Below are 21,926 nucleotides of genomic sequence, written 5' to 3' on the forward strand. Positions count from 1 at the left end.
CCAAGGTCTAGTAGCTAGTTGGCTGGAGTCCCAAGGACGGAATAGTGCAGGCTTGATAAATAAGCTGCTCATACAGTCGTGGCAGGTTCAGCTAGAGTCTATGGCTGGCCAAAGGTGTTTGTACAACTACAGGGAATTAGAACACTGGGGATACTAGTGAATGATAGTTGAGTGACACTTGTGGTAATTGATAGCTGGAAGCTGGGATTGAACCAGCAGTACTGGATAGCTGGAAGCTGGGATTGAACCAGCAGTACTGGATAGGATACTCAGTGATGCAGGCATGCAGACAGAGGTGGATTGGCCATAGGGTCTACAGGGAAGATTCCCGGTGGGCCGGCGCACCTGGGGGGCCAGTTTTGTTTGAGGACATGTGGTCCTATTTATAGACATAATGAATAAGATGCCAAACAATTTGCATATATGAAAATGACTTTGCCACTTAGCCTGTGATTGCAGATGATCTACTGTATGCTCTGTCTGCCTGCTTGGCTGACATAAGATTGAGTGAATAGTGATTGGGATACGGTTGGTGTAATAAGCAAGAAAATATTTATTTGTAAAGAATTACATAGTTTCCTAAATTCTAAAAGGTGTATCATATAATGTATTCATAACATTTAATTTTATTTCCTTTTAACTTCCCCTTGATGCTGGACATCCCCACTATCTGGAAAGTCTTGGGGGGAGGGTGCTGCTGCCATGGCTAGACCTTACACCTCTGGTGCTGCCCAAGTGGGGCCACTAGTACAAATTTTTCCAGGGCCACTTTTTGTTCCCAATCCACCCCTGCATGCAGATGTACTTAAGATTGTATTGACCAGCGGTGCAGGTTTGCAGATATACTGGAGATAAGATAACCAGCAGTGCCAGCTTGCAGATATCCTGGAGATGAAATAACCAGCAGTGCCAGCTTGCAGATATCCTGGAGATGAAATAACCAGCAGTGCAGGTTTGCAGATATCCTGGAGATGAAATAACCAGCAGTGCAGGTTTGCAGATATCCTGGAGATGAAATAACCAGCAGTGCAGGTTTGCAGATATCCTGGAGATGAAATAACCAGCAGTGCAGGTTTGCAGATATCCTGGAGATGAAATAACCAGCAGTGCAGGTTTGCAGATATCCTGGAGATGAAATAACCAGCAGTGCAGGTTTGCAGATATCCTGGAGATGAAATAACCAGCGGTGCAGGGTTGCAGATATCGTGGAGATAGGAAGTGCTGAAGTTGGTAATGTACTGTCTTTTCTCTAACGTCCTAGTGGATGCTGGGGACTCCGTCAGGACCATGGGGAATAGCGGGCTCCGCAGGAGACAGGGCACATCTAAAAAGCCTTTTAGGTCACATGGTGTGTACTGGCTCCTCCCCCTATGACCCTCCTCCAAGCTTCAGTTAGGTTTCTGTGCCCGTCCGAGTAGGGTGCAACCTGGATGGCTCTCTTATAGAGCTGTTTAGAAAAGTCTTTTTTAGGTTTAAACTAATCAGTGATTCCTGCTGGCGACAGGATCACTGCAACGTGGGACTTAGGGGAGAGACTTGCAACTCACCTGCGTGCAGGAGGATTGAAGTCTTAGGCTACTGGACACTGAGCTCCAGAGGGAGTCGGAACACAGGTCAGCCTGGGGTTCGTCCCGGAGCCGCGCCGCCGATCCCCCTTACAGACGCTGAAGACGGCGGAGACGGAGGTCCGGTGACAGGCGGCAGAAGGCTTCTCAGTCTTCATAGAGGTAGCGCACAGCACTGCAGCTGTGCGCCATTGTTGTCTCACAGGCTCACTGACACGGTCACGGAGGGTGCAGGGCGCTGCTGGGGGCGCCCTGGGCAGCAATATAAATACCTAATTTGGCAAAAGAAATACACCACATATAGCCATTAAGGCTATATGTATGTATTTTAACCCAGGCCAGTATTAAAGAAACCGGGAGGAAAAGCCCGCCGAGAAAGGGGCGGAGCTTATTCTCCTCAGCACACAGGCGCCATTTTCCTGCCCAGCTCCGCTGGTGAGGAAGGCTCCCACTCTCCCCTGCACTGCACTACAGAAACAGGGTTAAAGAGAAGGGGGGCATAAATTGGCGATATATATATATATATATATATTAAGAGCGCATATATAGAAACAACACCTTCTAGGGTTGTTATATACATTATAGCGCTTTTGGTGTGTGCTGGCAAACTCTCCCTCTGTCTCCCCAAAGGGCTAGTGGGTCCTGTCCTCTATCAGAGCATTCCCTGTGTGTGTGCTGTAGGTCGGTACGTGTGTGTCGACATGTATGAGGAAAATGTTGGTGAGGAGACGGAGCAAATTGCCTGTAATGGTGATGTCACTCTCTAGGGAGTCGACACCGGAATGGATGGCTTACTTATGGAATTACGTCATAATGTCAACACGCTGCAAGCCGGTTGACGACATGAGACAGCCGGCGGACAAATTAGTATCGGTCCAGGCGTCTCAGACACCGTCAGGGGCTTGTAAAAACGCCCAATTACCTCAGTCGGTCGACAGACACTGACACGGACACTGACCCCAGTGTCGACGGTGAAGAAACAAACGTATTTTTCCTTTAGGGCCACAAGTTACATGTTAAGGGCAATGAAGGAGGTGTTACATATTTCTGATACCACAAGTACCACAAATAAGGGTATTTTGTAGGGTGGGAATAAACTACTTGTAGTTTTGCCTGAATCAGATAAATTAAATGAAGTGTGTGATGATACGTGGGGTTCCTCCGATAGAAAGTTATGGGCGGTATACCCTTTCCCGCCAAAAGTAAGGGCGAGTTGGAAAACACACCTTAGGGTGGATAAGGCGCTCACACGCTTATAAAAACATGGCGTTACCGTTTCCAGATACGGCCGCCCTCAAGGAGCCAGCTGATAGGAAGCTGGAAAAATATCATAACAGTATATACACACATACTGGTGTTATACTACGACCAGCAATCGCCTCAGCCTGGATGTGCAGCGCTGAGGGGGCTTGGTCGGATTTCCTGACTGAAAATTTTGATACCCTTGACAGGGACAAGATTTTATTGACTATAGAGCATTTTAAGGATGCATTTCTATATATGCGTGATGCGCAGAGGCATATTTGCATTCTGGCATCAAGAGTAAATGTGATGTACATATCTGCCAGACGAAGACACGATAGTGGTCAGGTGAGGCAGATTCCAGACGGCATATGGAAGTATTGCCGTATAAAGGGGCGGTCCATTGGACCTGGTGGCCATGGCAACAGCTGAAAAATCCACCTTTTGTTACCCCGAGTCACATATCGGCAGAAAAGGACACAGTCTTTTCAGTCTCAGTCCTTTCGTCCCCATACGGGCAGGCGGGCAAAGGTCAGTCATATCTGCCCAGGGGTAGAGGAAAGGGAAGAAGACTGCAGCAAGCAGCCCATTCCCGGGAACAGAAGCCCTTCACAGCTTCTGCCAAGTCCGCAGCATAACGCTGGGGCCGTACAAGCGGACTCAGGTGCGGTAGGGGGTCATCTCAAGAGTTTCAGAATCACTCGCAAGGGAACTCCGGGATCCTACATGTAGTATCCCAGGGGTACATTGGAAATTCGAGACGTCTCCCCCTCACACAATTCACAGGCTGTATTCCCAGCAGGTGATAATCAAAGTACCCCTCTTACAACAAGGAAGGGGGTAGTATTCCACACTATATTGTGGTACTGAAGCCAACCGGCTCGGTGAGATCTGAAATATTTGAACACTTACATACAAGCGTTCAAATCAAGACGGAGTCACTCGGAGCAGTGATAGCGAACCAGGAAGAAGGGGACGATATGGTGTCACTGGATATCAGGGACGCTTACATACAGGTCCAAATTTGCCCTTCTCACCAAGGGTACTTCAGGTTCCTGGTACAGAACTGTCACTATCAGTTCAGACGCTGCCGTTTGGATTGTCCACGGCGCCCCGGGTCTTTACCAAGGTAATGGCCGGAATGATGATTTTTCTTAAAAGAAACATGGACGCTTTCCTGATAAGGGCAAGGTCCAGAGAACAGTTGGAGGTCGGAGTAGCACTATCTTAAGTAGTTCTACGACAGCACGAATGGATTCTAAATATTCCAAAATCGCAGCTTTTTCCGACGACACGTCTACTGTTCCTAGGGATGATTCTGGACACAGTCCAGAAAAACGTGTTTCTCCCAGTGGAGAAAGCCAGGGAGTTATCCGAGCTAATCGGGATCCTCCTAAAACCAGGAAAAGTGTCAGTGCATCATTGCACAAGAGTCCTGGTAAAAATGGTGGCTTATTACGAAGCAATTCCATTCGGCAGATTTCCCGCAAGAACACTTCAGTGGGATCTGCTGGACAAATGGTCCGGATCGCATCCTCAGATGCATCAGCGGATAACCCTATATCCAAGGACAAGGGTGTCTCTCCTGTGGTGATTACAGAGTGCTCATCGTCTAGAGGGCCGCAGATTCGGCATTCAGGATTGGATGCCGGTGACCACGGAGGCCAGCCTGAGATGCTGGGGAACAGTCACACAGGGAAAAAATTTCCAAGGAAGTGTGATTAAGTCTGGAGAATTCTCTCCGCATAAATAAGCTTAGAGCAAATTTATAATGATCTAAACTTAGCAAGACCTCTGTTTCAAGGTCAGCCGGTATTGATCCAGTGGGATAACATCACGGCAGTCGCCCACGTAAACAGAAAGGGCGGCACAAGAAGCAGGGGGGCAGTGACAAAACTGCAAGGATTTTTCGCTAGGCGGAAAATCATGTGATAGCACTGTCAGCAGTGTTCTTTCCGGGAGTGGACGACTGGGAAGCAGACTTCCTCAGCAGGCATTACCTCCACCCGGGAGAGTGGAAACTTCATAGGGAAGTTTTTTCAGCATGATTGTGGACCGTTGGCAAAGACCAAAGGTGGACATGATGGCGTCCCGCCCGAACAAAAAACGGGACAGGTATTCCGCCAGGTCTTGAGACCTTCAGGCGATAGCTGTGGATGTTCTGGTAACACCGTGGGTGTACCAGTCAGTGTATGTGTTCCCTCCTCTGTTTCTCATAACCAAGGTATTGAGAATTATAAGACATAGAGGAGTATGAACTATACTAGTGGCTCCGGATTGGCCAAGAGGGACTTGGTACCCGGAACTTCAAGAGATGCTCACAGAGGACTAAGGGCCTGGGGAGCTAAGAAGGGACTTGCTTCAGCAAGTACCATGTATATTCCAAGACTTACCGCGGCTGCGTGTGACGGCATGGCGGTTGAATGCCGGATTCTGAAGGGAAAAGGCATTCCATAAGAGGTCATACCTACCCTGGTCAAAGCCAGGAAGGAGGTGACCGCACAACGTCATCACCACAGGTGGTGAAAATATGTTGCGTGGGTGAGGCCAGGAAGGCTCCACGAAGGAAATTCAACTAGGTCGATTTCTACAATTCCTGAAAACAGGAGTGTTTTGAGCCTCAAATTGGGGTTCATTAAGATTTAAATTTCGGCCCTGTAGATTTTCTTCCAGAAAGAATTGACTTCAGTTCCTGAAGTCCAGATTGTAAAGGGTGTATTGCATATACAGCTCTTTTGTGCCTCTAGGGGCACCGTGAGATCTCAACATAGTGTTGGGATTCCTTATATTCATATTGGTTTGAACCGCTCAAATCTGTGGATTTGAAATATCTCACATGGAAAGTGACCATGCTGTTGACCAATATCTCACATGGAAAGTGACCATGTTGTTAGCCCTGGCCTCGGCCAGGCGATTGTCAGAATGGGCGGCTTTGTCTTACAAAAGCCCATATTAAAAATTTTCCATTTGAACAGGGCAGAACTGGGTCTCGTCTCCAGTTTCTTCCTAAAGGGGTGTCAGCGTTTTCACCTGAAACAACCTATTGTGGTGCCTGCGGCTACTAGGGACTTGGAGGACTCCAAATTACTAGACGTTGTCAGGGCCCTAAAAATATATATATATATATATATATATATATATAGTTAGGACGGCTGGTGTCAGAAAGTCTGACTTGCTGTTTATATTGTATGCACCCAACAAGCTGGGTGCTCCTGCTTCTAAGCAGTCTATTGCACGCTAGATTTGTAGTACAATTCAGCTTGCACATTCTGTGGCAGGCCTGCCACAGCCGAAATATGTAGATGCCCATTCCACAAGGAAGGTGGCCTCATCCTGGGCGGCTGCCCGAGGAGTCTCGGCATTATAACTTTGCCGAGCAGCTACGTGGTCAGGGGAGAACACGTTTGTAAAATTTTACAAATTTGATACTCTGGCTAAAGAGGACCTGGAGTTCTCTCATTCGGTGCTGCAGAGTCATCCGCACTCTCCCGCCCGTTTGGGAGCTTTGGTATAATCCCCATGGTCCTGACGGAGTCCCCAGCATCCACTAGGACGTTAGAGAAAATAAGATTTTACTTACCGATAAATCTATTTCTTGTAGTCCGTAGTGGATGCTGGGCGCCCATCCCAAGTGCGGATTGTCTGCAATGTTTGTACATAGTTATTGTTACAAAAATCGGGTTATTACTATTGTTGTGAGCCATCTTTTTAGAGGCTACTTCGTGTTTTGTTATCATACTGTTAACTGGGTTCAGATCACAAGTTGTACGGTGTGATTGGTGTGGCTGGTATGAGTCTTACCCGGGATTCAAGATCCTTCCTTATTGTGTACGCTCGTCCGGGCACAGTACCTAACTGAAGCTTGGAGGAGGGTCATAGGGGGAGGAGCCAGTACACACCATGTGACCTAAAAGGCTTTTTAGATGTGCCCTGTCTCCTGCGGAGCCCGCTATTCCCCATGGTCCTGACGGAGTCCCCAGCATCCACTACGGACTACGAGAAATAGATTTATCGGTAAGTAAAATCTTATTTTTAAGCAGGAGATTTCAGGCTTGAGAACAACAAAACACTAACAACTTCCCAGTGCATGGAGCTGGAATATATACCCCCTGCTCTCTGGTGATAGGCTGAAGGAATCACATGTCAGGGAAATGTTACCTGGTTGGAGAGCTCTCTGCAGAGTCAGCTGATCAGGAAGTAACATGCAGTACTCCAGGCTAGGCTTCAGAGTGGACTGAGGCCTAGCAGGCCGGGAAGGAGCCGAAGTCTAACTATCCTGAAATGTATGCTGTGACTGACAGCGCGGGGTACAGTGTTGTCATACTAATAATTATCTGCATTGCTAATGTGACTGTGTGTGCCTGTATATGCTATGAGGTTTCACTTTCAGTGTTTACCAGAGGAATGGCTTTATTGTACTAATAGCCTAATTGTTGCATTATTACAATGTCTAACAATAAGGGCAGTAAAACTCTGGAAGCTCCTGTAAGTTGCAAGGTATGCTCCAGAGGTTTACCTGAGGGGGAAGTATTGTGTGATGGTCTGTGTTCTAAATGTCATACACCTCCCAGTCAGCCTGCAGCTCCTGTAACTACAATGGAGCCACCCTGGGCTATGTTCACCACCCTCCTGGAGACTCTGGAGGACCGTTTAGCCCCCCTATGGACCGTTTAGTCCCTATTGTAAATCCGCCTTGGGTGGAAAATTTGTCTACCCAGCTGCAATAGTTAAATTAGTCTTTGGTTAGACAGAACTCTGCTCCAGGTCACTCCTGGGTCCGCTAAGCGGGCTGCTCCCTCCTCACAAAAATTTCATACACAACGGAGGAAAGGGTTCTTCACAGTAAGAACAATAAAGATCTGGAATTCCCTACCAGAGGAGGTAGTAATGGTGGACTCACTAAATAAGTTCAAAAATGGATTAGATAAATTCCTAACTGATAGAAATATCCAGGGCTACAGCATCTAAGTGTTTTATAATTTAAAATACAGGTTAAACTCGATGAACATCTTGTCTTTTTTTCAGCCTCACCATCTATGTAACAATCTTCTAACCTCTCTGATGTGTCCTCTGATGAGGAGGGGGAGCATATGGTCCTGTCAGACTCTGAATCATGTGTTACTGACGAGGATTCTACCTTACAGCTTGATGTCCCTGCCCTGGTGGATGCTAATAAGCAGATCCTTCAAATCACTGACCATCAGGATTCCACTACAGTGGCCAAGAAAACTGATATGTTTAAACAACAGAAGGTGGTTAAAATAGGATTTTAATACCAACCGGTAAATACTTTTCTCTTAGTCCGTAGAGGATGCTGGGGTCATCCTAGAACCATGGGGTATAGACGGGATCTGCAGGAGACATGGGGACTTTAAGACTTTGAAAGGGTGTGAACTGGCTCCTCCTTCTATGCCCCTCCTCCAGACTCCAGTTATAGGAACTGTGCCCAGGGAGACGGACATTTCGAGGAAAGGATTTATTGTTAAACTAAGGTGAGATTCATACCAGATCACACCTCAAGCATGCCGCACAACGTGGCATTCAACAGAACACAAGCTAACGGCATTAACAATAGCAGCAACATGCTGACAATAAACGTAACACAACATGTGTGCAACCACAACTAATAACTGCAGATACAGTACGCACTGGGACGGGCACCCAGCATCCTCTACGGCAGTGATTTTCAACCTTTTTTTACTCGCGGCACACCGAACACTATTTTAAAATTGCCAAGGCACACCATCAGTTCTCCACAGAAAAAAAAACCTCACACATTGGCCCTCACAGTAAAAAAAATATCCACACATACATTGATTTTTCTCTAACGTCCTAGTGGATGCTGGGAACTCCGTAAGGACCATGGGGAATAGCGGGCTCCGAAGGAGGCTGGGCACTCTAGAAAGATCTTAGACTACCTGGTGTGCACTGGCTCCTCCCACTATGACCCTCCTCCAAGCCTCAGTTAGATTTCGTGCCCGGCCGAGGTTGGATGCACACTAGGGGCTCTCCTGAGCTCTTAGAAAGTTATAGTCTTAGAATTTGTTATTTTCAGTGAGACCTGCTGGCAACAGGCTCACTGCAGCGAGGGACTAAGGGGAGAAGAAGCGAACTCGCCTGCTTGCAGCCGGATTGGGCTTCTTAGGCTACTGGACACCATTAGCTCCAGAGGGATCGACCGCAGGCCCAGCCTTGGTGTTCGGTCCCGGAGCCGCGCCGCCGTCCCCCTTACAGAGCCAGAAGCAAGAAGATGGTCCGGAAAATCGGCGGCATGAAGACATCCTGTCTTCACCAAGGTAGCGCACAGCACTGCAGCTGTGCGCCATTGCTCCTCATACACACTTCACACTCCGGTCACTGAGGGTGCAGGGCGCTGGGGGGGGCGCCCTAAGGCAGCAATAAAAACACCTTGGCTGGCTAAAATACCTCAATATATAGCCCCTGGGGCTATATATGAGGTAAATACCCCTGCCAGAATCCCATAAAAAGCGGGAGAATAGGCCGCGAAAAAGGGGCGGAGCCTATCTCCTCAGCACACTGGCGCCATTTTTCCCTCACAGCTCGGCTGGAAGGAAGCTCCTTGGCTCTTCCCTGCAATTCTACAGTACAGTAAGAGGGAAAAGAGAGGGGGGGCATTAAAATTGGCACTGTATACAGTATATTATATAAAAAGCAGCTATTAGGGACATAACTCAGTTAGTCCCTGTATATATATATATAGCGCTCTGGTGTGTGCTGGCATACTCATACTCTGTCCCCCCAAAGGGCTTTTGTGGGTCCTGTCCTCTATTTGAGCATTCCTTGTGTGTGTGGAGTGTGTCGGTACGGCTGTGTCGACATGTTTGAGGAGGATAATGATGTGGAGGGGGAGCAGATGCCTTTAGCAGGGATGTCACCCCCTGGGGGTCAGACACCTGAGTGGATGGTATTATGGCAGGAAATGAGTGCACGTATAGACTCCTTACATAAAAAATTTGACGACATGCCGACTGTGGGACAGCCGAGTCTTCAGCTCGTGCCTGTCCAGGTGTCTCAAAAGTCATCAGGGGCTCTGAAACGCCCGTTATCTCAGGTGACACAAGTAGATGTCGACACGGATACTGACACCAGTGTCGACGACGATGAGTCAAATTTAATGCCCGTTAAGGCCATTCACTGCATGATTGAGGCAATGAAAGAGGTGTTAAATATTTCTGATTTACATCCAGGTACCACAAAAAAGGGTATTATGTTTGGGGAGAAAAAACTACCTGTAGTTTTTCCCCCGTCAGATGAATTAAATGAAGTGTGTGAAGAAGCGTGGGCTTCCCCTGATAAGAAATTGGTAATTCCTAAGAAGCTACTAATGGCGTTCCCTTTCCCGCCAGAGGATAGGTTACGTTGGGAAACACCCCCGAGGGTGGATAAAGCGCTCACACGTTTGTCCAAAAAGGTGGCACTACCGTCCCAGGATACGGCCGCCCTTAAGGAACCTGCTGATAGAAAGCAGGAGGCGATCCTGAAGTCTGTATATACACACTCAGGCATTATACTCAGACCAGCTATTGCGTCAGCATGGATGTGCAGTGCTGCCGCTGCGTGGTCAGATAAACTGTCAGAAAATATTGACACGTTAGACAGAGACACGATCCTGCTAACAATTGACCATATAAAAGACTCAGTCTTATACATGAGAGATGCACAGAGGGAAATCTGCCGGCTGGCATCTAAAATAAGTGCATTATCTATCTCTGCTAGGAGATGCTTATGGACTCGCCAGTGGACTGGAGATGCAGATTCCAAAAGGCACATGGAAGTCTTGCCTTATAAGGGGGAGGAATTATTTGGGGATGGTCTCTCCGACCTAGTTTCCACAGCAACGTCTGGGAAGTCAGCATTTTTACCCCATGTCCCCTCACAGCCTAAGAAGGCGCCATTTTATCAGGTTCAGTCCTTTCGGTCCCAGAAAAACAAGCGGGGAAAAGGAGGGTCTTTTCTGTCAAGAGGCAGAGGCAGGGGAAAAAGGCTGCAGCAAACAGCAGGTTCCCAGGAACAAAAGTCCTCCCCCGCTTCCTCTTCCAAGTCCGCCGCATGACGGTGGGGCTTCACAGGCGGAGCCAGGTACGGTGGGGGCCCGCCTCAGGAATTTCATCGATCAGTGGGCCCGCTCACAGGTGGATCCCTGGATCCTTCAAATAGTATCTCAGGGATACAGGCTGGAATTCGAGGCGACTCCACCCCGCCGTTTCCTAAAATCCGCCTTGCCGATTGCTCCCTCAGACAGGGAGGCGGTGCTAGCAGCGATTCACAAGCTGTATTCCCAGCAGGTGATAATCAAGGTACCCCTACTTCAACAAGGCCGGGGTTACTATTCCACACTATTTGTGGTGCCGAAACCGGACGGTTCGGTGAGACCCATTTTAAATTTGAAATCCTTGAACACATACATAAAAAAATTCAAGTTCAAGATGGAATCGCTCAGGGCGGTTATTGCAAGCCTGGACGAGGGAGATTACATGGTATCCCTGGACATCAAGGATGCTTACCTGCATGTCCCCATTTACAATTCTCACCAGGAGTACCTCAGATTTGTGGTACAGGACTGCCATTACCAATTCCAGACGCTGCCGTTTGGACTCTCCACGGCACCAAGGGTATTTACCAAGGTTATGGCGGAAATGATGATACTCCTTTGAAAAAAGGGAGTTTTAATTATCCCATAATTGGACGATCTCCTAATAAAGGCACGATCCAAGGAACAGTTGTTAGTGGGAGTAGCACTATCTCAGGAAGTGCTGAGCCAGCACGGCTGGATTCTGAATATCCCAAAGTCACAGCTGGTCCCCACGACACGTCTAATGTTCCTGGGTATGATTCTGGACACGGCCCAGAAAAAAGTGTTTCTCCCGGAGGAGAAAGCCAGGGAGTTGTCTTCTCTAGTCAGAGACCTCCTAAAACCAAAACAGGTATCGGTGCATCACTGCACGCGGGTCCTGGGAAAGATGGTAGCTTCTTACGAAGCAATTCCATTCGGCAGGTTCCATGCCAGGATTTTTCAGTGGGACCTGTTGGACAAGTGGTCCGGATCGCATCTTCAGATGCATCGTTTAATAACCCTGTCTCCATGAACCAGGGTGTCTCTTCTGTGGTGGCTGCACAGTGCTCATCTTCTGGAGGGCCGCAGATTCGGCATACAGGACTGGGTCCTGGTGACCACGGATGCCAGCCTACGAGGCTGGGGGGCAGTCACAAAGGGAAGAAATTTCCAAGGACTATGGTCAAGTCAGGAGACTGCCCTTCACATAAATATTCTGGAACTAAGGGCCATTTACAATGCCCTAAGTCAAGCAAAATCCCTGCTCCTACACCAGCCGGTGCTGATCCAGTCAGACAACATCACGGCAGTCGCCCATGTGAATCGACAGGGCGGCACAAGAAGCAGGACGGCGATGGCAGAAGCCACAAAAATTCTCCGATGGGCGGAGAATCATGTACTAGCACTGTCAGCAGTGTTCATCCCGGGAGTGGACAACTGGGAAGCAGACTTTCTCAGCAGGCGCGACCTCCACCCGGGAGAGTGGGGACTTCATCCAGAAGTCTTCCAAATGATTGTAAATCAATGGGGTCGTCCACAGGTGGACATGATGGCGTCCTGCCTAAACAAAAAACTAGAGAAGTATTGCGCCAGGTCAAGAGACCCTCAGGCGATAGCTGTGGACGCTCTAGTGACACCGTGGGTGTACCGGTCAGTTTATGTGTTCCCTCCTCTACCTCTCATACCAAAGGTATTGAGAATAATAAGAAAGCGAGGAGTAAACACAATTCTCGTGGTTCCGGATTGGCCGAGAAGAGCGTGGTACCCGGAACTTCAAGAGATGATCTCAGAGGACCCGTGGTCTCTGCCGCTCAGACAGGACCTGCTGCAGCAGGGTCCCTGTCTGTTCCAAGACTTACCGCGGCTGCGTTTGACGGCATGGCGGTTGAACGCCGGATCCTGAAGGAAAAGGGCATTCCGGAGGAAGTCATTCCTACGCTTATTAAAGCCAGGAAAGATGTTACGGCAAAGCATTATCACCGCATATGGCGGAAATATGTTGCATGGTGCAAGGCCAAAAAGGCCCCAACAGAGGAATTTCAACTAGGTCGATTTCTGCATTTCCTGCAAGCAGGAGTGAATATGGGCCTAAAACTGGGCTCCATTAAGGTACAGATCTCGGCTCTGTCGATTTTCTTTCAAAAAGAACTAGCTTCAGTACCTGAAGTTCAGACATTTGTGAAAGGAGTGCTGCATATTCAGCCCCCATTTGTGCCTCCTGTGGCACCTTGGGATCTCAACGTGATGTTGAGTTTCTTAAAATCACATTGGTTTGAGCCACTAAAAACCGTGGATCTGAAATATCTCACGTGGAAAGTGGTCATGTTATTGGCCTTGGCTTCAGCCAGGCGAGTGTCAGAGTTGGCGGCTTTATCATGTAAAAGCCCTTATCTGATTTTCCATATGGATAGGGCAGAATTGAGGACTCGTCCCCAGTTTCTCCCTAAGGTGGCGTCAGCGTTTCACCTGAACCAGCCTATTGTGGTGCCTGCGGCTACTAAGGATTTGGAGGACTCCAAGTTGCTAGACGTTGTCAGGGCCCTGAAAATATATGTTTCCAGGACGGCTGGAGTCAGAAAATCTGACTCGCTGTTTATCCTGTATGCACCCAACAAGCTGGGTGCTCCTGCTTCTAAGCAGACTATTGCTCGTTGGATTTGTAGTACAATTCAGCTTGCACATACTGTGGCAGGCCTGCCACAGCCAAAATCTGTCAATGCCCATTCCACAAGGAAGGTGGGCTCATCTTGGGCGGCTGCCCGAGGGGTCTCGGCTTTACAACTTTGCCGAGCAGCTACTTGGTCAGGGGCAAACACGTTTGCAAAATTCTACAAATGTGATACCCTGGCTGAGGAGGACCTGGAGTTCTCTCATTCGGTGCTGCAGAGTCATCCGCACTCTCCCGCCCGTTTGGGAGCTTTGGTATAATCCCCATGGTCCTTTCGGAGTTCCCAGCATCCACTAGGACGTTAGAGAAAATAAGAATTTACTCACCGGTAATTCTGTTTCTCGTAGTCCGTAGTGGATGCTGGGCGCCCATCCCAAGTGCGGTTTATCTGCATTACTTGTACATAGTTATTGTTAACTAAATCGGGTTATTGTTGAGCCATCTGTTGAGAGGCTCTATTGTTTCATACTGTTAACTGTGTTTCATATCACGAGTTGTACGGTGTGATTGGTGTGGCTGGTATGAGTCTTACCCGGGATTCAAAATCCTTCCTTATTGTGTACGCTCGTCCGGGCACAGTACCTAACTGAGGCTTGGAGGAGGGTCATAGTGGGAGGAGCCAGTGCACACCAGGTAGTCTAAGATCTTTCTAGAGTGCCCAGCCTCCTTCGGAGCCCGCTATTCCCCATGGTCCTTACGGAGTTCCCAGCATCCACTACAGACTACGAGAAACAGAATTACCGGTGAGTAAATTCTTTATTTTTTTTTTGTGTAGGCCAATCACATTGCTCCCCACATGAACTAACATTGTTCCCCCTATAAATCCATAAATCCTAATGCTCCACACAGGAGAAATAACATAACAAATATTAGCCCCTACTGGTCAGCTGTCCTCCTCCCTGTCCCTCAGTGTAGGGGGTTGTTCATAGTGGAGTGCTGCGACCACTGAGCAGCGGGCGGTCAGGCAGGTGTTTGATGTGGGTGGGCAAGGAAAGCAGTCGATGCAGGCGGGAACTGGAAGATGTGAATGCAGGTGGGTGGGCTGGCTGGGTGGTGAGACGCGGCGGCAGTGACCTATGATATCACACCGCCGCATCATCAAGGCATAGGTCACGGCCAGAGCATGACTGATCCTCTAAGAAGAGCCCGGGCCAACAGTTCACTCTGAAGTGCAGGAAGCTGCTCTGGTTCCGTGGCACACCTTGCAACTGGTCGCGGCACACTGGTTGAAAAAGCCTGCTCTACGGACTAAGAGAAAAGGATTTACCGGTAGGTATTAAAATCCTATTTTCTCATACGTCCTAGAGGATGCTGGGGTCATCATAGAACCATGGGGTTATACCAAAGCTGTAGAACAGGCGGGACAGTGCGGATGACCGATTGACCAAACTTAAGGTCTTCATCGGCCAAGGTGTCAAACTTGTAGAACTTTGCAAATATGTTTGACCCCGACCAAGTAGCTGCTCGGCAAAGTTGTAATGCCGAGACCCCCCGGACAGCCGCCCAGTATGAGCCCACCTTTCTAGTAGAATGGGCCTTCACCGATTCTGGTAACGGCAATCCAGCCGTGGAATGAGCATTCTGAATCGTGTTACAGATCCAGCGTGCAATGGTCTGCCTGGAAGCAGGATACCCAACCTTGTTGGGAGCATACAGGACAAACAGAGCCTCTATTTTCCTAATCTGAGCCGTTCTGGCGACATAAATCTTCAAAGCTCTGACCACAGCCAGAGATTTTGACTCAGCGAAGGTGTCCGTAGCCACAGGCACCACAATAGGTTGGTTCATGTGGAAAGAGAAAACCACCTTCAGTAGAAATTGTTGACGTATCCTCAATTCAGCTCTATCTTCATGGAAGATCAAATAAGGGCTCTTGTGAGAAAAGGCAGCTAACTCAGACACCCGCCTAGCAGATGCCAAGGCCAACAGGATGACCACTTTCCAAGTGAGGAATTTCAACTCCGCCTTCCGTAAAGGTTCAAACCAATGTGATTGAAGGAACTGCAACACCACATTAAGATCCCATGGTGCCACTGGAGGCACAAATGGAGGTTGGATGTGCAACACGCCTTTCACGAAAGTCTGAACTTCTGGAAGGGAGGCAAATTGTTTCTGAAATTAAACCGATAAGGCCGAAATCTGTACCTTAATTGAGCCCAATTTTAGGCCCGCATCCACACCTGCTTGTAGAAAATGGAGAAAACGTCCCAGCCGAAACTCTACCGTAGGAGCCCCCTTGGATTCACACCAAGAAACATATTTTCTCCAAATACGGTGGTAATGTTTAGACGTTACCCCTTTTCTGGCCTGAATAAGTGTGGGAATGACTTCACTGGGAATACCCTTACGGGCTAGGATTTTGCGCTCAACTGCCATGCCGTCAAACGTAGCCGCGGTAAGTCCTGATACACGCACGGCGCCTGTTGTAACAGGTCCTCGCGCAGAGGAAGAGGCCAGGCACCTCCTATGAGTAATTCTTGAAGATCTGGATACCAAGCCCTCCTTGGCCAGTCTGGGACAATGAGGATCGCCCGGATCTTTGTTCTTCTTATGATCTTTAGAACCTTTGGAATGAGAGGAAGTGGAGGGAATATATACACCGACTGAAACACCCACGGTGTCACCAGTGCATCCACTGCAATTGCTTGAGGGTCCCTTGACCTGGAACAATATCTCTGAAGCTTCTTGTTGAGACGAGATGCCTTCATGTCTACTTGAGGAACTCCCCAACGACTTGTTACCTCTCCGAAGACTTCTTGGTGAAGGCCCCACTCTCCTGGATTAAGATCGTGTCTGCTGAGGAAGTCTGCTTCCCAGTTGTCCACTCCTGGAATGAAGATCGCTGACAGAGTGCTTGTATGCTTTTCCGCCCAGCGGAAAATCCCTGTGGCTTCTGCCATTGCCGCTCTGCTTTTCGTTCCACCCTGACGGTTTATGTACGCTACTGCTGTTACATTGTCCGACTGGATCAGTACAGGCAGATCTCGAAGAAGATGTTCTGCTTGCAGAAGGCCGTTGTAAATGGCCCTTAACTCCAGAACATTTATGTGGAGACAAGTTCCTTGGAAGTTTTCTCCCATTGTGACTGCCCCCCAGCCTCGGAGGCTTGCATCCATGGTCACTAGGATCCAGTCCTGTATTCCGAACTTGCGCCCCTCTAAGCAGTGAGAGCTGTGCAGCCACCACAGGAGTGATACCCTGGTCTTGGAAGACAGGATTATCCTCGGGTGCAAGTGTAGGTGGGACCCGGACCACTTGTCCAACAGATCCCACTGGAACACTCTGGCATGGAACCTGCCAAACTGAATGGCCTCGTAGGCCGCAACCATCTTCCCCAGCAACCGAATGCATTGATGGATTGACACTCTTCCTGGTTTCAAAATTTGTTTGACCAGACTCTGAAGTTCCAGAAACTTTTCCACTGGAAGAAAGACTCTCTGTAGTTCTGTGTCCAATATCATTCCCAAAAACGACAACAGCGTTGTCGGAATCAACTGTGATTTTGGCAAGTTTAGGAGCCAACCATGTTGCTGAAGAACTGTCTGGGAGAGTGCAACGTTTTGCACCAACTGGTCCCTTGATCTCACCTTTATCAGGAGATCGTCCAAGTATGGGATAATCGTGACTCCTTGCTTGCGAAGGAGAACCATCATCTCCGCCATCACTTTGGTGAAAATCCTCAGAGCCGTGGACAGACCAAACGGCAACGTTTGAAATTGGTAATGACAATCCTGAATTGCAAACCTCAGGTAAGCCTGATGCGGAGTATAAATGGGGACATGTAAGTAGGCATCCTTTATGACCACCGACACCATAAAATCTCCTTCCTCCAGTCAGGAGATCACTGCTCGGAGAGACTCCATCTTGAATTTGAATTTCTTTAGGTAGAAATTTAGGGATTTCAGGTTTAGGATTGGTCTGACCGAGCCGTCCGGCTTCGGGCCCACAAACAGGCTCGAATAAAAACCTTCTCCCTGTTGTGACTGGGGAACCCTGACGATAACTTGATTTTGATACAACTTTTGTATTGCGTCGCAAACTACCTCCCTGTCCGGAAGAGAAGCTGGTAAGGCCGATTTGAAAAAACGGCGAGGGAGAACGTCTTGAAACTCCAGCTTGTACCCTTGGGATACTATTTGTAAAACCCATGGGTCTAGGTCCGAACGAACCCAAAACTGACTGAAGAGTTTGAGACGTGCACCCACCGGTGCGGACTCCCGCATAGGAGCCCCAACGTCATGCGGTGGAATTGGCAGAAGCCTGGGAGGACTTCTGCTCCTGGGAGCCTGACAAGGCTGGTGATCATTTACCTCTTCCCCGTCCTCTAGTAGCAAGGAAGGAAGAACCTCGGCCCTTTCTGTATTTATTGGGCCGAAAGGACTGCATCTGATAGTGGTGCGTTTTCTTTTGTTGTGGAGGAACATAAGGCAAAAAGGATGACTTACCCGCGGTAGCTGTAGACACCAAATCATCAAGGCCGTCACCAAATAAGGCCTTACCTTTTATATGGTAGAGATTCCATACTTTTCTTGGAATCAGCATTCCAATGGTGAATCCACAACGCTCGCCTAGCTGAGACTGCCATGGCATTGGCCTTTGATCCCAAAAGACCAATATCTCTCGCAGCTTCCTTAAGGTATGCTGCAGTGTCCTTGATATAACCCAGCGTCAAAAGGATGCTATCCCTATCTAGGGTATCTATTTCAGAAGACAAGTTGTCTGCCCACTTTTCGATAGCACTACAATACCCACGCAGACGCAATGACAGGTCTGAGTAGCGTACCTGTGGTCGCATAAATGGACTTTAACATAGTTTCTTGTTTACGATCCGCAGGATCCTTAAGGGCCGCCGTGTCAGGTGACGGGAGAGCCACCTTTTTAGACAACCGTGACAGGGCCTTGTCCACCGTGGGGGGTGACTCCCACTTTTCCCTATCCGCCGAGGGAAATGGATAAGCTACCGTAATTCTTTTGGGAATCTGAAACTTTCTGTCAGGACCTTCCCAGACTTTTTCAAATAGCGTGTTCAGTTCATGAGAGGGAGGAAACGTTATCTCAGGTTTCCTTTCCTTATATATACAGACCCTTTTTTCAGGGACAGCCGGGTCCTCAGTGATATGTAATACCTCTTTAACTGCCACAATCATGTACTGAATGCTCTTTGCCAGTTTTGGATCTAATCTGGATCATTATAGTCGACACTGGAATCAGTGTCCGTGTCGGTATCAGTTTCTGCCAAGTGGGCCAACGTACGTTTCTGTGACCCTGAGGAGACCTGGACTTGTAATAACATATCCTCCACAGATTTCTTCCATGCCTGGGTCTGAGACTCAGACTTGTCTAATCTCTTACCAATACGAGCCACATTAGCATTCAACACATTTACCCAATCAGGAGTCGGCGGTGCCGACATAGTCACCCCCACTTCCTTTTGTGTCTCTACTACCGCCTCCTCCTGTGAAGAGCACTCAGCCTCAGACATGCCGACACGTGTAATAAACACCCACAGACACACTGGGCTTATAGGGGACAGACCCACAGGAAAGCCTGTCAGAGAGACACAGAGGGAATTTGCCAGCTCACATCCCAGCGCTCAATCAGCGGTTCTGAAGTGCCTAATAAATGCCCCCAGACCTACAGCGCTTTTAATATAAGGTATATTGCACCAAATTAGCCAGTCCCCCCCCCCCCCCTGTTTGGCACCCTGATACTTGTCAGTGTGAAGGAAGGACCAGCGTGTCTGCAGCCTGATGGGGAGGAAATGGCGCCGAGTGAGCTGTGAGGACGAAGCTCCGCCCCCTTAATGGCGCGCTTCCGTCCCGCTGCTTTTACTATATGATTATACTGGCGGGGGTTAGGACAGCGCCTCTGCACTAATGTCCCCTCTTGCCAGTGTCCACTGAGGATTTATTAGCTGCCCAGGATGCCCCCCCCCGCGCCCTGCACCCTGTAGTGGCGTGTGTATGTGGGAGCTTGGCGCGCTGCGCGGTACCTCAGAGAATGCCGTCACTGAAGTCTTCTTTTCTTCTGCTACTCTTCTGACTTCTGGTTCTATAAGGGGGTGACGGTCGGCTGCGGGAGTGAGCATCTAGGCGTACCCAGCGATCTGCATCCTCAGGAGCTAATGGTGTCCTGTAGCCAGAAGCAGAGCCATTGAACTCACTGGAAGTTGGTCATACTTCTCTCCCCTAAGTCCCACGAAGCAGGGAGACTGTTGCCAGCAGCCTCCCTGAACATAAAAAACCTAACAAAAAGTATTTTCAGAGAAACTCAGTAGAGCTCCCTTGTAGTGTGTCCAGTCTCACTGGGCACAATTCTAAAACTGGAGTCTGGAGGAGGGGCATAGAGGGAGGAGCCAGTTCACACTTTCAAAGTCTTAAAGTGCACGTCTCCTGCGGATCCCGTCTATACCCCATGGTTCTATGATGACCCCAGCATCCTCTAGGACGTATGAGAAAACTGTATTACCCCATTCTGATCATCTTGTGGACATCAGGAAGGAACCCTGGTCTACCCCAGGTAAGAAATTCACGCTCCCCAAAAGAACTTTGGCTCGCTATCCTCTTCCTGCAGAGTTATGTGGTAAATGTGAAAACCCACCACTGGTGGATTCTCATATCACCCGTCTCGTGGTGTCGTCTACTCTGCCTGTCACCACTGTCACCTCCCTGAAGTATCCGACATATAAGCGTGTGGAGGGATGCCTGAATTCTATATATTCCCTCGCAGGGGCCATTCATAGGCTCATCATAGCTGCCTCTTGGGCCGCAAAGGGTATTGAAGCATGGGTTCAGGTGTTAGAGGATGAGCTCCCTGAGAATATTTCTGACAAGGCCAAACAATACCTGTCTCACATATGTACTGCCACCTATTAAATTCAGGAGGCGTCCTTTGAGGCAGGGATACTGCCAGCCAAAGCGTCATCCACGTCTGTCCTGGCTCGCCGCATACTATGGTTAAGGTTGTGGAAAGTGGATCTGGACTCCAAGAAGGCCTTGGAGGTACTCCCCTTCACTGGGGACATTTTATTTGGAGAGGACCTGAATAAAATAGTGTCTGAATTAGCAGTTGCTAAGACTGCTTTTCTTCCTCCTACTAATCCTTCTGATCAGAAGGCGAAGACTACCACTTTTCGTTCCTTTCGACCTCAAGGGAAAGCCAAGGGTCAGTCTTACCCCAGACGGTCTCGTGCTCCTAAGACCACCAAGCCCAAGACGAAATAGTCCTGGGCAGCCTGTCAGCCTACTTCGAAACTAGACAAGCCTCCCTCTGGTGGACCCCAGGCTGGGAGTCTGATTTCTACAGTTCGCCCAGGTCTGGGTAAAGACCACTTCAGACGCTTGGGTACTGGAAGTTGTCTCTCACAGGTATGCTGTCTCCTTCACGAGACGTCCCCCTCACCAGTTCTACACTACGGTACTCCCTTCAGATCCGTTGAAGGCGCAGGCTCTACAAACGGTGGTAGGTTCCCTCCTGAGCACAGAATTGGTTGTCCCGATATCTCAATCCCAGCGTGGCAGAGGCTATTATTCGACCCTGTTTCTTGTGCAGAAATCCAATTGGTCGTTTCGGCCTATACTCAACCTCAAGTCACTGAACAAATTTGTGAGGATCGCCAAGTTTCATATGCGCTCTATTGTGCTGGCGATGGAACCCAGAGATTACATGGTATCCCTGGATATACAGGATACTTATCTGCATATTCCTATTGCCATATCGCATCAGCAGTTCCTGCAGTTTGCTGTTGGCGACAGTCACTACCAATTCCAGGCTGTGCCGCTCGGACTGGCCACTGCTCCTCGGATCTTCACCAAGGTCATGGCCGTGATGACCGCGCATCTCCATCGCAAGGGAGTCCGAATCTTGCCATACATGGTCACCTACTGATTCTGGCGAGTTCCCACGATGTCCTCCTCAGTCATCTACAATTGACGGTGAGTTACTTACAAGCCCACGGATGGCAGATCAATTGGAAGAAGTCCTCGCTGGTCCCAGCTCAGAGCATGGTGCACCTAGGGGCATGGTGCTCCTGGACACACACAGTCAGACTGTTCCTGTCTCCAGACAAGGTACTGAAAATTCAGGACAGGATAATACACTTCATCTGTCACCCCAGAGTGTTGATACACTCGGCGATGCAAGTACTTGGCCTGATGGTGTCGACGTTCAACATGGTGGAGTATGCTCAATTTCATTCCAGCCCTCTGCAATGATTAATTCTTGCCAAGTGGGATGGCCTGCCTCATCGGATCAGATCCCAAAGAATATTGTTGACTCCGGTGGTTTGTTTGTAACTGACCTGGTGGCTCCAGGACCAGCAATCGAGCAGGGGCCGTCACTTCTGGATCCCCGACTGGGTCCTCCTGACAATGGACGC

Source organism: Pseudophryne corroboree, chromosome 9, assembly GCF_028390025.1.
Source record: "Pseudophryne corroboree isolate aPseCor3 chromosome 9, aPseCor3.hap2, whole genome shotgun sequence".
Classification (NCBI taxonomy): domain Eukaryota; kingdom Metazoa; phylum Chordata; class Amphibia; order Anura; family Myobatrachidae; genus Pseudophryne; species Pseudophryne corroboree.